Source organism: Ictidomys tridecemlineatus, chromosome 9 (genome assembly GCF_052094955.1).
Source record: "Ictidomys tridecemlineatus isolate mIctTri1 chromosome 9, mIctTri1.hap1, whole genome shotgun sequence".
In the NCBI taxonomy this organism is placed as follows: Eukaryota; Metazoa; Chordata; class Mammalia; order Rodentia; family Sciuridae; genus Ictidomys; species Ictidomys tridecemlineatus.
In genome coordinates this window covers 52,833,980-52,850,105 of record NC_135485.1, presented here as the reverse complement: position 1 = coordinate 52,850,105, position 16,126 = coordinate 52,833,980, and the positions used below count along the sequence as shown (strand labels likewise).

General features: G+C 31.7%; 1 long non-coding RNA gene across 11 annotated transcripts in view; it reads left to right on the top strand.

The window, feature by feature from the left end:
• The window catches only part of LOC110598920 (uncharacterized), a 379,394-nt gene that overhangs the window by 237,602 nt on the left and 125,666 nt on the right, over positions 1-16,126 (top strand). For 8 of the 11 annotated variants that reach the window (XR_013425804.1, XR_013425807.1, XR_005736985.2 and 5 more), the window contains exons 5-6: positions 8,021-8,169; positions 13,330-13,565. This is a non-coding gene — a long non-coding RNA (uncharacterized LOC110598920). Of the gene's footprint in view, positions 1-2,841; positions 2,944-8,020; positions 8,170-8,280; positions 8,319-13,329; positions 13,566-16,126 lie in introns of those variants that run through there. The other 3 variants (XR_005736982.2, XR_013425810.1, XR_005736988.2) reach the window with 3 other exon arrangements.

The following is a 16,126-nucleotide window of genomic DNA, read 5'->3' as shown; positions in this document are numbered from 1 at the left end:
CAAATTTGAATGTTATGGAAATGTGTGAAATACACTTATTCTACTGAACTTTCACCATCCCCTTGCAACTCTTTGGACTTAGAATCCCCCAAATTTTGAAGAACATATATTAATTTATATACTTACTATATTCTGAATCCTTTTTCAATTCCTGTCACTATACATATGAAAAATGTAGATAATTTTCATTCAACATAATATTTTTAATTAATTTTTTACTTACTTATATACCATTTTCACATATTTATCTATGTTAAACTACACACCAGAACAAAGGACAAATGCACTGGTTCTGAACAAGTACAGCCATGAGATATCACCAATGACTTCAAAACAAAATGCAAAATTTTTGTTAAGACAATTTTAGACTAGTAAAACGTGCACTGAACTAGGAACAGAAAGCTTAGGTCTGTTGTTTTATTATTATGTGAACTTAGTACCTGCTGTTTTCTCACTTGTAAAATGAGACTCATTCTGAGACTATTTACCAGGATCATATTGTGTGTTCTATAAGCATAAGGTATTATGTTACTGTTGGATGAATAATTAAGTATAGAGGGCAGGATGAGAAAAGTGTGTGAATTGGAAAAACATATGAACCAATGTTATACAATTCTTCTGTCAAGGAAAATATAAGCATAATTAAATTAACTCACATAAAACAACAAGAGTTGATGTCAGAATTAAAATATTCATGGAAACGCTTTGTAAACTCTAAAGCTCTATGCAAAAACACTTAAAATTTAGCCTATTGTTCATTAGATTTTTCTAGTAACTCATTTTTATGGGTATATTTAATATAACCTTAAATTTCATCAGTATTGAACTTCAAATGATATATATTTGTTTATCTATTCAGTAGATATTTATTGAATAATCACTCTGTGGTAGTCATTGTGAATTCAGTAAGAGATAATAACAAGCGCAGTTCCTGCCTTGAGGAGCTAAGGATGTACTGGAGAGGAATAACACAAAAAGAAACAAACGACTTTGATTCATAATCCCTGGTTGCTATAGAAGTAGGTTTCCACTCAAGTATTTTTCTTGGACAACCTTTTCCATCAACCTTTGCTTCTAAGAACTTTGTGAAGATGAGAAGACAGGGTTTGGCTGTGCTTGAATCACTGGTGTGTGCTTGATAATCAGTATCAAAATAAGGACTGTGCAACAACAATATGCAATGTTATTCTTTCTGAGATCTGAGGTAATCACTTTAAAGTTAACAAAATTATATATATTTATGACTGTTACACTGATTTGACTCAAGAATTTCCTCCTTTCTCTTTTCACACCAATAGCATCTTTTCCTTTGTAAATTCAATGTTATTTTAGGAGTTTTAATTATAGTTTTCATTTTGATTCATATATTAGAAAGGTTGTTGTAAGTTAAGGATTTTTGTCTACATAATCTTGAAATTTGAGTTTTTAATGAACAAGTTTGTAATGAAATTTCTTAATGTGGACTTTTTAATCATATAAACTTATAAGTTTAATGTAAATATTAAAATTATTTATGTCTTCTCCAATGTGAATTCAATGATAATTTAGAAAGTTTTAGGAACATAGACCAAGCTTTTTTTATGAATTATGTAGTCATTAGCCTGTGACAAATGAAGAAAAGGGATTATTAATAATTTGCCTATACCAACAAGATTATATAAAATATTATATACTTGTAAATATTCCTGTCAAATTCTTGAGTATTTTGACATGACCTTGGAAGTACTTCTTCAGCTATTTTAAATCTTTATTTCATATTCAACAATTAGAGATCAGCTTGCCCATTTGTCCCAAAATAAAGTGTTTCAAAAAGCAAGGCAGTATAACATTATTAGGTAATAGAAAATTTTAAAGAAAAATAAATATACATATTTTGAAGGGAGAATAAAAATGGTTATATAAATTGAAACTGTAATCTTAAATTATTTCCAAATAGCTAGTAGCAATTCAAAAATAGATGGGAATTTGCCAGGCATGGTGGTGCATGCCTGTAATCCCAGTGGTTTGAAAGGCTGAAGCAGGAGGTTGTGAGTTCAAAGCTAGCCTCAGCAAAAATCAAGCTGCTAAGCAGCTCAATAAGAACCTGTCTCTAAATAAAATATACAGTAGGGCTGGGGATATGGTTCATTGGTCAATTGCCCCTGAGTTCAATCTCCAGTATTCAAAAAAATAAAAAAAGGGAATTTGTCAGTATAGAGTCATTTAAGAAACAATACCATGGGGCTGAGATTGGTAGAATGCTTACCTGACACTTTCGAGGCACTGAGTTCGATTCTCAGCATCACATAAAAATAAAGTATACAATTTGATTTTTAAAAAAGAAACAATAAAATGTATTAAGTAGATATACCTTTATTTTGATACACATATATATGTATATTCAAATTCCATAAAAATATTATTTTTATTTCAGTTAATTCCAATGTGAAGTATTTACTCTGCTTTACATTTGCAATTATCTATAATTATTTAACTCAACATTATTACCACAATCAATCTTAAAATTATGGTCTTTTCAAGAATCAAGCAAACATAGTTCCCCCAATAGTTCATAACATGTCACTAAATGTTTTCTGAATTGATAAATAAGTCAGAATTTAAACATGTATCTCTCAGTATCATGCTTTTTCTGAAGTACCAAAACACCATATTTAAGTCATAGATTTTTGGGATTATTTTGCTATTTATTAAACAATGTTGAATTTTACTTAAGGTAGACTAAAAAATGACGAAATCATAGAATTTGGAGGGAAATGGATGGCATTAGAGCAGATTATGCTAAGTGAAGCTAGCTAATCCCTAAAAAACAAATGCCAAATGTCAGCCTATTTATATCTCAGGCAGATAAGAGAATGATGCAGATTTTAAAGCAAAAGGAGCCCAACGTCTAGATGAATTAGAATCAGAAAGTAAAACAACAATGAAGTAGTTTTTAGGATCACTGTAAGTATTTAGAGTCTTGATGATGTCTATGATAAGTTCAGATATATTTTGTAAAGAATAATAATCTTTATAGGGAACATTTTACAAGGAATGCTTTCTAGAGATGTCACTTTTAGAATTACATCCAGAAAAAATGGTTAATGCAACTAAAATTTCAGAATTACATTTTTTTAAATTGAAATTCTCTTTTCCATCCCAGGCTTTAGAGGTTGGGGTTCGCAGTCACCCATATTATTGAGACTATTAATTTAAAATGTAATTGCAAATAATAATGGCTGTTTAAGACAGTTGCTCCAGTCCATTCTTCTCTTATACCTGAACAACTGTTCTGTTCTGTTCAGTTTAAGCTGTCAGTGTTGGAGGTGATACAGTTTTCAAAATTTTCATGGCATTCTAATCAATCTCTTTTGGGGTTTACTTCTTTAGATCAAAGTGGAACCTAAAAATCTCGTTGAAATAAGACGTTTACTGCCTTGAATTCCTGCTGAGATCAAAGGGACCAAATTCTAAAACTCCCTGGGAGATTTAGTGTTTCAGAAGATATTTGAAGTCCACATTCAGTTTTTTTAAAGGGCTTTTTGTGTGATGGAACAGGTTTTGTAATACTTTGGAGCTTTCTGAGGTCTTTAACAGATATAACAGGTATACTTTTGGTATTGTATCTAGACCATATTTTCCTGAATGTGCCATTAATTTGAACTATGTTTGGAAGTCATTTCATAAGTTAAGCATAATATGCTGTCCTCGGAGGCTGAGACTTTTCAAAACAATTAAATCCAGTATCCTTCTAACAGGCTGTCTCTCAATTTGTAGTTTATTTATTTCTGTCCTCTTGCATTTCATTGTGAGCAGCAGAAAGAAATCAGATACACCTTCAACCTAAGGAGATCTTAGCTAGATCGTCCAATTCATTAGATGTATTTTTTTTTTGCTATCGCAGTAGCTTCAGAGAACAAATATAACTTTCTCCAGTTCCCAATAACATGCTTCTCACTTCCTTCTTTCTTTTTTATCTACATTTTTATTGTGCATTATAGTTGTACATAACGGTGGGATTTGTTGTTACATACTAGTACATGTACACAATATAGCAATATAATTTGGTGGATATGCCTCCCAGCACTTTCCCCATCCCTCACATCTTCCCATCCCCAGTTTTTTTTCTCTAATCTATTGATCTCCCTTTGTGTTTCTTGTGATCACTTCCACCTTTCTTTTTCTTTTTTCCCTCTACCTTCAACATATGAGGGAAAACATATGATCCTTGACCTTCTGAATTTCACTTATTTTGCTTAACATAATGGTCTCAAGTTCCATCTATTTTCTTGAAAATGACATAATTTCATTTTCCTTTATGGCTGAATAAAACTCCATTGTGCATATATACCACATTTTCTTTGATTAATCTATCTGTTGGCTGGTTTCATAGTTTGGCTATTGTGAATTGTGTAGCTATAAACCTAGGCATGCAAGTAGAACTATAGTATGCTGATTTTAATTCTTTAGGATAAATACTGAGAATTAGTATAGCCAGATCACATGATGGTTCCATGCCTAGTCTTTTGAGGAACCTCCGTACTGATTTCTATAGTGGTTGTATTAATTTACAGTTCCACCAAGAGTGTAAAAGGGTTCATTTTTCTCCACATTTTCTATAGCATTTATTACTGTTTGTATTTTTGATGACTGCCATTCTGACAGGTGTGAGATGAAATCTCAGTGTAGTTTGATTTGTATTTTCCTAATTGCTTATGAAGTTGAACATTTTCATACATGTGTTGGGTATTTCTATTTCTTTTTTTTGAGAAATGCTTAATTATTTGACCATTTATTAGTTGAGGTTTTTATTGGTAAGTTTTTTGAGTTCTTTATATAGTCAAGATATTAATCCTCTGTCAAAAGGGTAGCTAGCAAAGATTTTCAAATCCCATTCTGTAGTTTCTCTCTTAAAATTCTTAATTATTTACATTGCTGTGCAGAATATTTTCAATATGATACCATCCCATTTATAAACTTTTGGCATTGTTTCCTGAGCTTTAGGGATCCTATTGAGAAAGTTATTGCCTATGCTTACATGCTGGCACATTGATGATACATTTTCTTCTAGGAGTTTCATAGTTTCTGGTCTAATACCCCAAGGTATTTTATCCATTTTGAGTTGATTTTTTGTGTTCTAGTCTCTTTCTTCTACATATGGTTAACCAGTTTGCCCAGCACTATTTGTTATAGAGGCTGACTCTTCTCTAATGCTTTTGGCACCTTTGTCAAGGATCAGATGATTGTAGATGTGTAGATTTGTCTATGGGTCTTCTATTCTGTACCATTGGTCTATGTGTCTGTTTTTTATCCCAGTACTATGATGTTTTTGTTACTATAGCTTTGTCATATAATTTGAAGTCAGGTATTACATTGCCTTCATCATTACACTTTGGATTAGAATTGCTTTGGCTATTTTGGGTCTTTTGTTATTCCAAAGGTATTTTTAGGACTATTTTTTTCTTTTTCTGTAAGAATGTCATTGATGTTTTGCTGGGGATTGCATTGAATGTGTATATTGCTTTTGGAGGTATAATATTAATTAACAATATCAATTCTGCCTATTTGTGAACATGGAAGGTCTTTCCATTGTCTTGTGTCTATTTCAATTTCTTTCTTAAGTGTTCTATAGTTTTCATTGTAGAAGTATTTCACCTTCTTGGTTAGATTTATTCCTAGGCATTTTTTTGAGGCTACTAAGAATGGAATTGTTTTTATGATTGCATCCTCACTTCCATATGACCAACTGTCCTTTAAGTCTCTATTTCTACTGAAAGTCTGTTCAAATAAATTTAGGATTTCTCTAACATGCTCTTTAATTGCTTTCCAACTGCTGCTCACTGACTTTTTTCAAAGCCATTTCTATATTTGAGACAGTGGCACCATAATTCCAGGACTCAAACTCTGCATTATTTATCTATTGCTGCATAAGAACAGATGCTTGATTTCCACTTCTATAAAATATTGTATTGGAGGTCCTAGTTAGGGAAGTAGGAATGAAAAAAGACAAAGACAATATGTTTGTGTATATAAAAATTTCACACACACACACACACACACAGGAAAATAAAAGGGCATATGGCAAGGTAATTACATATTGATTACGACAGTGTGCTATTGGTACAAGATAGCCAATTAGATCTGTGGAATGGAGAAGCACACACATAATTTTGTGATTTGTGACAAAAGAGAAAGAAGAAAAAAGAGGATTGCCTTTTTAGTAAATTTATCAGAATCAATTGCATATTTCTGTGGAAAAACAAAAGAAATTTTTTCCAATCTCACACAATCTATCCAAACTTAATTTGGATATATTATACATGTACTGTGAATGGTAATAATAAATAACATGTAACTGGCATCTATCATATAATTAAGGCTTTATCCTCTTTGAATTATCAATTTAGAGGCCTTGACATTGGCCCTAGGGTTGTGGAAGGTGTTGCAGTACCTCCAGATGTGGAGAGGCATCTTGAGTGGGGGAATCATCTATGGCCAGGAGGAAGGTTTCATCTGCTGTGTTTGCCTCAGCCTCTAAGGCCTCTCTGGAAAATCAGATGCAGTGGTGGAGGCAGAGGTTAGAGGGCTGTGGAGTTAGCCCCTGTGTTTATGGAAGTTGTGGTGATGGAAGCAGCAGTTCTGAAGATGATTGCAAAGCTGTCACAGATGCTGGGGCACTTGTAGTGGAGGCAGATTTTGTGCATATAATAGCTGATGTAGAGTTAGTGGCTGATGTTATGAATGCTATAGTGGCAGTCATTGAGAAATATAGTTTTCTTTTGCCTTGGTTGTTGCACAAGATCCCCAAGTTACAGTAGCTGTTGAACTAGTTGTGGTAAATGACAGAGAGTTCGCTTTTGGATATAAAACTATTGATAGTGACTAAATTTAGTAGTAACTCCAGGGATAGTAGTGATTGTACTGATTGGGTATCAGTTGTAATGTTCTCAAGGCCTGTTGGCCTTGTCAGAGATTTTTGACTTATGAGAATGTGATTTGTAGGTCCTGATTGTTTATGAGGCAGAAATTCGCCAAGTAGGAGTTGATGAGTTTGCTGCAAAAGCTGTTATCGTCATGTGACATTTTCATTGGTATTTATGTAAAATAGCATTTCTTTTATTATTATGGTTAATATTGAGAGTAATGAAGTTTTAAGGATCAGAATTAAAATGAAAATGTTGTGTTAAAGAAATAATGTTGTCTTTTGTAAATAAGTAGTGATCAGGCTAATGGATTATGAAAGGAATCTGGGCCAATCTCTTTAACAACCTTATAGAATTTGAGATGTAAACCTTCTTAAGCAATTCAGTATGTTTTGAAATCTATTTTAGAGAAATCAATTTGAATTGCTTAGCAAAGCCAATTTGAATTGGTGAAATTTTTCTACTGTGACCAAGGAAGTTTGCAGTTTATTTTTAGTCTCTACGTTGCTAATTGATTATAAGATATTTACATCATATGCATATGACAGACCAAATAGAGTGGAAAAGAGATTATTATCATAAGGCCATGTAAGTATATGAACCTCAAAGTTAATATTATGGTCAAATGATAATATATTAAGAAGTAATTTGTTTAGAAGTCAATTCAAGACTCTTAATTATAACAAAAAAATATAATTACTGCTTTTCAATTGAGTCAAAACCTTGTATGAGGCTACAATGTTGTGGAAACAATTGTCTATAAAACGAAAGAAGAAGTGCCCAAACTTGAAGAATGGAGAGTGTCTATGTGAATTTGCACATATTGTTGAAGAATAATAGAGAATATAGGAATTGTGAAAACTATGCCATCTTACAAAAATTATATAATGCTAATTATATGATGCTAATTTATTATGAAGAATCATAATAAAATTATTTGATAAGTCTTTCAGGAGATATTAAAAAACAAAACATAATACTTAAACTTAATGGTCTCAATCTCAGAAAAGCAATTAATAATCTGGTTATGTAATGTGAGTTTGGCTATTCCTGCTGGTGAAACTACTGTGTACTTTATGTTTGAGTGGAAAAATTGATTATTTCTCTCTGTTTTAAAGACAGAACCAAATGAAATACAAGCAAACAAGTTTGAGACGTAAACCTTAACAGTCCTGGGAGGACATCAGTGTTTGATGCTTGAATGAGGGGAAGGAAGCACAGCTGTGTTAACTGCTTTCACAAATTTAATCTTAGACCTCCAAACCTGGTGAGAGAATATTTCAAGTCTTCTTCGTGTTTCTGTCCTGCTAGTCCTTTAAACTTTCTAAATATTTAACCTTGATTCTTATGTTCAATCCTTTTTATCTTCTACCCACAGAAACAGCAGATCTTCATGTTCTTATGATGCAGAAAGAAGTAATTATTACTTTAATAAGAAGTTTCTACCTCAGTCCAGTTTGTTAAATCCCAGTACCATTTTTTTCCACTTCAAAATCTATTTATTATATCATATATTCCTTAATATTGGGGGATTCTAGGTTTCCAGTGTACGGAATCTTTACCCAAAACAAGTGACAACAATCAGGATCCACTCAATAGATGTTCAAACTTTCATCTTGTCCTGGTAACTCCTGTAAGTTTCCAAACAAAAATTTTACAGCAGTGTTTTGGTACTTGCATAATTTACTCCCTTGATCTTTTTGTAGTATTGAACAAATCAATGTATGAAAATATTCAAGGAAAAACTTCAGATAAAAATTCTTTCATCTGCTTAAAATACATTGAAACATTCTTAAAATAGTTTTTTTTAAAGAGAGAGAGAATTTTAAAAAATATTTATTTTTTAGTTTTTCGGTGGACACGACATCTTTGTTTGTATGTGGTGCTGAGGATTAAACCCGGGCTGCACGCATGCATGACAGGCGAGCACGCTATCGCTTGAGCCACATCCCCAGCCCTTAAAAATAGTTTTATTTAACCAAAAATACAGGAACATTTTATTGTCCTTTATTTGAAGTTGAATATGAGAATTACTTTATTTACCATTACTTCAGAGCCTTCTGAGTATATTTACAATTATATGAAGCTTATTTTGCCTGGTTATTATTATTTTTTATTTAAGTCAATTATCATTTTGACATAGATGTATACTGTTACAAGCCAAGACAGATAGTAGACACTGTGCCTAAGGAAATGTAGGTGTAAATATTTATTACTGTATTTGAAAATTCATGGTAGTAATTATGGTAAAGCAGTTCTTATATGGTAAACAGAGTTATCCTTAGAATACATCTGTGTTTAAATCCTATCTGCCACTTAGTAGCTATTTGACTTTAGAGAGATCATTTAATCTCATCTGTGAAAAAAGGAAAACACTTTTTTTCAGTCCAGAAATATAGGATATTGTTAGTTTTAAATTAAAATGTTTGTACATAAACTACATTGTAGTTTTCAAATCTGATCAACAAATTAGAACCTATATTGAAATAATAACTGCTTACCTTAAGTGAAAAATATTGATTGAAATGAAAAATATTGATTATAACAATGAAACAATCAATGAAAAATATTGATTGTAATGTTAAATTTCATATTTATACCATTTATTATAATAAAGCCCTTTATTCATTAAAGAATATTTAATAACTATTGGTTTTTAGGTTCTATACTCGTACTGAAGATACATTGATTAATAATAATAACTTTATTAATAAGAATTCAGATGAAAAAGAATGATCCTTTTTTTCTGGTAGACCCCTTTTAGTAAGTCCAACATATTTCAACTGAGAAATTTCTTCTTTCAATATTCTTCTACTCCACCTTTTCTTCAAAGTGGATTATGAATTGGATACCTGTTGGATAATCAATGTCATATAGTCAATGTGCCAGTTGCAGAACAATACATAATGCTAGCTTTTCATGAGATTTGAGGTCATCATTTTTAAATCATAAAGGCCTCATACACTCAAGACCGCTACACTGATTTAATTCATAATGTGATTTGCTTTCTTTCCAAAATAAGTTTTCCGTTTGCTTCAGAACAATAATCACTATATTCCCTTCATGAAGTTTAAAATTATAGTTTTGGTAGTTAGATATGGGGACATACCCAAGGGCGGTTTATGGTGAAATAATTCTTGTCATTACACATTAGAAACAGTGAGGTTTTTTTTTTTTTTGAGCAACTTTCTTTTCTTTTTTATTGTTGTTGAACAACTTTCTGAGAAAAAGTTTTTGATTTGAGTTATCTAGTCTCTGAAATAAGAATGCTTCCCCCTCTTGATATCAATGTTCGTGAAAGAAATTATCTTCTGTTAAAATTATATGTTTACTTATTTTAAAAATATTTTTCCCAGTGTTAACACAAAGAGATTCTCTCTTAAAGAGAACAAACTTAATTTTGCAAATAAATATAATTAAAATGATAACTTATGGTTTTATTTTGAAGCTTCTTAATGTCAGGATGTCCTAGGACTTGGTGTTTGACCTGTTCTCTATCAACAATCATTCTGTTGTGATTGCATCTGGATTTCATAGTTTTAAATGTCATTTCCATGCAATGAACTCTTTAATGTATAACCTCACTGTTCTTGAACTGTTCCTTATAGTCTAGACTATCATATCTGTTTGCTTGCTATTGCCATTTAAATCACCAAATAAACATCACAAATTCCATAGTTCAAAATGGAACTCCTAATTTTCCTTACTCTATAATCAATACTATAGGCTTCTCCATTCTCTGAGTTTTTTTCAGTCCCAAAGCTATAATTATTGTGATCTTCTTTTTCTCTTACCCTTCATATCTAGTCCTTCCTGATATCCTTTAAAAAATATACAGGATTCTACCTTTTTCAACTTCCTCTTCCAAGCCATCATCTCTCTCCTAGCTTAATTTTAATGGCCTTTTAACTAATCTTTGCCAGACTAAGGCCTCATAGCAAGTGTTTGATGGTTTCAGGCCCAATCATCCCAAGATTAACATTTGCTATTGGCCCTTTAGGGCTTTCTCAAATTAACAGTTGGGATATAAAATGCACTGTAAGATCTCTATAGACAAATATCTGTGCATGGAATGTGTACTGCCTCCATTTATTTCACATCTAGGGATTTATCCCATGGAAAGAATTGTGTGTCTTGGCAATGTGTATCATAGAACTGTTTATAATAAAGAAAAAAAAAGGGTGAGTGGGTGGGAAATCTGCCTGCCCCCTATAAAAAATTATATATATATATATATATATATATGTACACACACACACACACACACACACATATATATATATATTATATTATATTTTACTGCAATAATAACATGAAGCCTTCCTGCATAATGCTGTCTAATGACATGGAAATTGTTGCTCTATAACAGTATTTCCCCCACTCTGGGTAGAAGAACAATTTTGTTTTTGCTTTTCTCTTTTTGTTTTATTTTTTAAAATTTCAAAATAAACTTGAATCACTCTTCTAAGAATATTTAAAAATTAAAATATAAATGACACAAAAAAGATAATTTTAGTTTAACCCAGTTATTTAAATTTACTTCATTCAAAGATTAATTTGCTTTCAGAAAGTTATACTGATGGTTGATAATTACTTTTCAGAAACTTGAAAAATACATTGACAAAATGTGGGTAAAAGTTTCCTGGTTCTAAAAATATATCATATTCAAATTGATGATAAGGAGCTACTGAGAAATATTCATCAAATAACAAAATGCTTGATTGAGTTTGAACAAGACCTGAAAGAAAGATAAAAATAATTCCTAATTAATTTTTAAAATATTTCCTTATGATTTTATAGTACTTATCTAATTTCCTTTAGAGAGTTCAGTATCTATAATTTATTTGTCTCCTTTCAGAATTGTAAGATGTTTAGGTCAAAAATTATAATATTTAAGTGCATATGTTACTATTTTATAAGTTTATAAATTAGGAAATACCAATATAATTTATAATTATAAAACAAAAAATAAAATAAAATTCTTTTATTTCCATTCCTGAAAAAGAAAACCAACTTATAATGTGTTTTATATGTATTTTTAATCCTCACTACCTTCTTCCTACCCACCTAAATAAAATGTTTTAATACTTTCAATAATTTCTCATTTATTGAAGAACTTGTGACTTTCGAATGATAACAGATTTTTCAAATGCAGAATGTGTTAAATCTTTCATTATTTATTCAATATTAATTACTATTTTTATTCTGAAAGCATTCTGTGAGCTATATAAAAGAATCATGGAAACTTGAACTAGTTATTTGCCTTTTTCCCCAGGAAGATAGTCTCTGATGCAATGTCACTGTATTAGAAACAATTCTTATTTACTGATTTTATTTTTATAAAATGAAAAGGCTATTTAAAACCTAAATTGATATTAGAATGTGGTTTTAGTTGGACGCTGAGGTTGAACATTAGTGCTGGTTAGGGGTCAGACCCACAGACTACATAGCCATACATACCTGCATTTAGTCATTTAGTCGCTGTCCTCCCCAAGCGCGCCCCCCTCCCCTCCCCCAGCCTATCAGTGGTGTGATCTCAAACAAACCATTTACCTTTTCCAGGCTTGATTTTCTCTGTGAATTGGGAATACCAATGATTCTTATTGCACAGGAATGCTGTAAGGACTTAATGTATGGGAAGTAGTTACCTCAGTAGAGGTACAATAAGTACTACAGAGTTATTACTATTGTTGATGAAAGTAATAGTTTCAGAAGTAACATCAGTTTCTATTCATATGTTCTATTATTAAGGTTCGGAGAACAGGGGAACCTTGAAATAATGCCCCTTCCCACAAATAAATATAAAAGTATATTGACAAATGAAGTCGAAGATTAAGGTAGATTTTGTTATGTAGTGTAAATTGACATATACTTGAAGTCCTTTATGGCATTTCTTCAAGTGATTCATCTATAAAGTATCTTTTAAAAATGAGTCCACCTAAGCAACTTAGCAAGGCACTGTCTCAAAATTTAATAAATAAATAAATAAATAAATAAATAAATAAAAAGGGCTGGGGATGTGGCTCAGTGGTTAAGAGCCCCTGGGTTCATTTCCTGGTACCAAAAACAAACAAAAAATCCAAAAGTATTTCTGTATACACCAATAGAAAATTACAATAAATTATTTGGTGTGACACTGATCAATGGAGAATTTCAATGGCAAATTATTTTTTGGTTAATTGCAGCGGTGCTATAATTTGTTTCCCTTTCATGGTCCGTCCCTGACGTTCTTTGCCAGGCCTTTTTTCAAACCATTTTTGCAACATTAACTGCAGACATGATATTGAAATTGAGACTGCCATTTTGGTTTCAAAGAATTCGTGATCGCTATTACAAATTTCTTCACGTATTTTCTCAGTACTACACAAGGGAAGTGTGATGTGTGGATATCAAGGACTGACGACCATTTCTATTAACAATGTTCCAGGCAGAAAAGAGACTGCAGCGGCACAGTCTGAGCCCCGCGGGGGAACTGGGCAGCACAGTAGCTGCGGGAAGGACTTCCACCCAGGACGCAGCGGCCAAGCCCCTGCAGCCTGGAAGCCTGCCACCTGTTTTCCGCAAGGCCACCCGCTGACTATGGAAGAGCCACATTCCCTGGCGCAATTTTAATGTAGAAAGACACATTTAGAAATAAAGTGGTGTCAGTGCTCAGGCTTGGAAGTAAGTCTGTTGGGATTTCATTTCTCTCTGTGGTTTCTCTTCCCTGATTTCACTTTCTTCATTTTCATAGGCTTGTTTTAAGTATTAAAGGGTAAAATCAATCTGAAGTGCTTAGCACATTGCCTGGAACATAGCTAAGTAGTGAATACTCGTTAAGTGCTTTTATGATGATTATTAGAAATGCGATTTTATTATAATGGCTTGAGGAATGTGTTCAAGATCCAGAGTAACAAAAATTAGATAATATTCAAGGGTAGCATGATCATGCTGAAAGCATCATCTCAATGGAATATTTTTCTAATTCAGTGCATAAGAATTTCAGGTGGCATTTAATTTACACAAAGTACCACAGTTTATTCAAGTACCAGAATGATGATTTTAGAATCTTTAGAGAATGCAATATATTTATGTGAAGTCATGTAGTGTTTTAGAAAATTATATATTGGCACTATTCATACTCCCAAGTTTACTTTTTTTTTTTTAACTCAAAGATATTTGTGGTTATTGGAAAGTCAGTAACTCAGAGTGGCTCTTCCAGTCACTGAAAATATCATGAGGTTTATTCTCTGAATATAAGAAATATTCTCTAGCTTATTTTTCATTACGCATTGTCTTCAACTTCAGTAAAGGAAAGGATCTCTTGTTTACTGACTTGACAGACCTCTTCTAGTTATTTTTAACATATTTTTACCAAATATTACATATTTTACATGTTGGTTCTTCTCTTTCTCAAAGTAACTCATGGTCATGCTAGCAAATTACAAAACGAAAAATTGAAATTGTAAAAAATTCACTTATCACATAACTTTGATAATTTCCTTAGACTTAGTAGGCCAACTAATTATATTTAAATTTTAATTGCTTTGATTATGCAATATTGTCCAATTTTTCACATCCCAAATGTTACATATACATTCAATTCTATTAGATATTAACTCTTTATAAACATATTTTAATAATTCATAATGGTACCAGGATTATACCTGTCACAGGACAGGTTCTTTTTCATTGTTCAATTAGTAGATTGTTTTTAATTTCTCATTGTAAATAATTTGAAATGAATATATTATTCCTTATTTTCTTCCTTCCTTTAGTAGTATATTTTCTGTATACTTTTATTCCACATTTTTCATCGCTATCTTTATTCTTATCCATGATTAAAATATATTAGTTTATAATATTACTATGATTTTTCTATTTCTTTTGCTTCTTTGTGGGGTAATTTGTGCTGAAGTAGCTAAACTGTTCCTAAGCATAAGATGGATTTCAAACACCCCAAATCTGAAATCTTTGAGGATGACTAGAGAGAGCTTTAGAATCAATCAGCTATGTTGTTTATGTTTAAAATCCTCTAAAGAGGGAGCCCTCTAATGATTTTCTCATGACTCTGGTGGGAAGGAAGCAAAATATGTAATTTAGTATTTAAAATAATGATTTGAAATCTAGCATTTTTTTAACCTATCATAGTGAACAAATAGTGACTCTACCTATTTGAATTCTAAGGTGAGTATAGCTAAATAGGGTAAAATCTTGCTCTAAACATTTTTAGCTATTCACCATTCCTGGTTAAAAATAAACTCCATTTATTTATAAATTATGCACATATATCATTTAAAGTATACAGTTTTTCCTTCATATCCATGAATTTTTCACCTCTCACGAGTAGAAAATATTAGAAAAAAATTGCAGCTGTGCTAAATATGTTCAGACTGTCTTTTCTTGTCATTTTCTGCTATAGAGTATAAAAACTACTTATATAGCATTGCCATTATATTAGGTATTATAAGTAATCTAGAGATAAATTAATGTATATAGGAGAATGTTTGTAGGTTATATACAAATATTACACCATTTTATATAAGGGACTTGAGCATCTGCTGATTTTGGTATCTGCAGGTGGTCCTGAAAGCAGTGCTCTGAGGGACAACTGTAGTGTGTACACTAAATTAAAGCAAATAGAGAAATTTAGAGGATGGAATAAAAATATATCTTAGGTTTAATGCTTTCTTCATGGATCCCATCTCCTCATAGGAGTTCTGGCATAAACATTGGTTTCAGTTTTTTTTCAAGGTTTTTCTATATTTTTTCTTTCTTTTCTTTTTCCCCGCCCAGAGCTGGGGATCAGACCCCAGGCCTTGCACATGCTAGGTGAATACTGTACCACTGAGCTCTACCCAGATCCCCATTTTATTCCATTTTGAAATAAAGGTGTTACAACTGAATGAGGTTACTTTATGAGCTACTGATAATATTTGAGTACATCTGTATCTTGAATTCGTAAATTGAATTAGCAGACATTTTTCCTTGTAAATTATTTGTGATAATCCCCAGAACAATTCTTAACTATTTTTATATGCAAAATAATTTATACCACATATTTCTTGAAAGAAATCCAAAACACTAAATGATAAACACAGCAAATATAAATGTAACAAAAAGTGTTAGAGGCCAAAAACAGAGCTAAAGAGACATAAATGCCTTTGCCATAGAATAGAACATCTCAGGAAATGGAGATGTCAGTTAGTAGTGTAAGTCTCCTGTAAACTATTGACTTTTCCTAA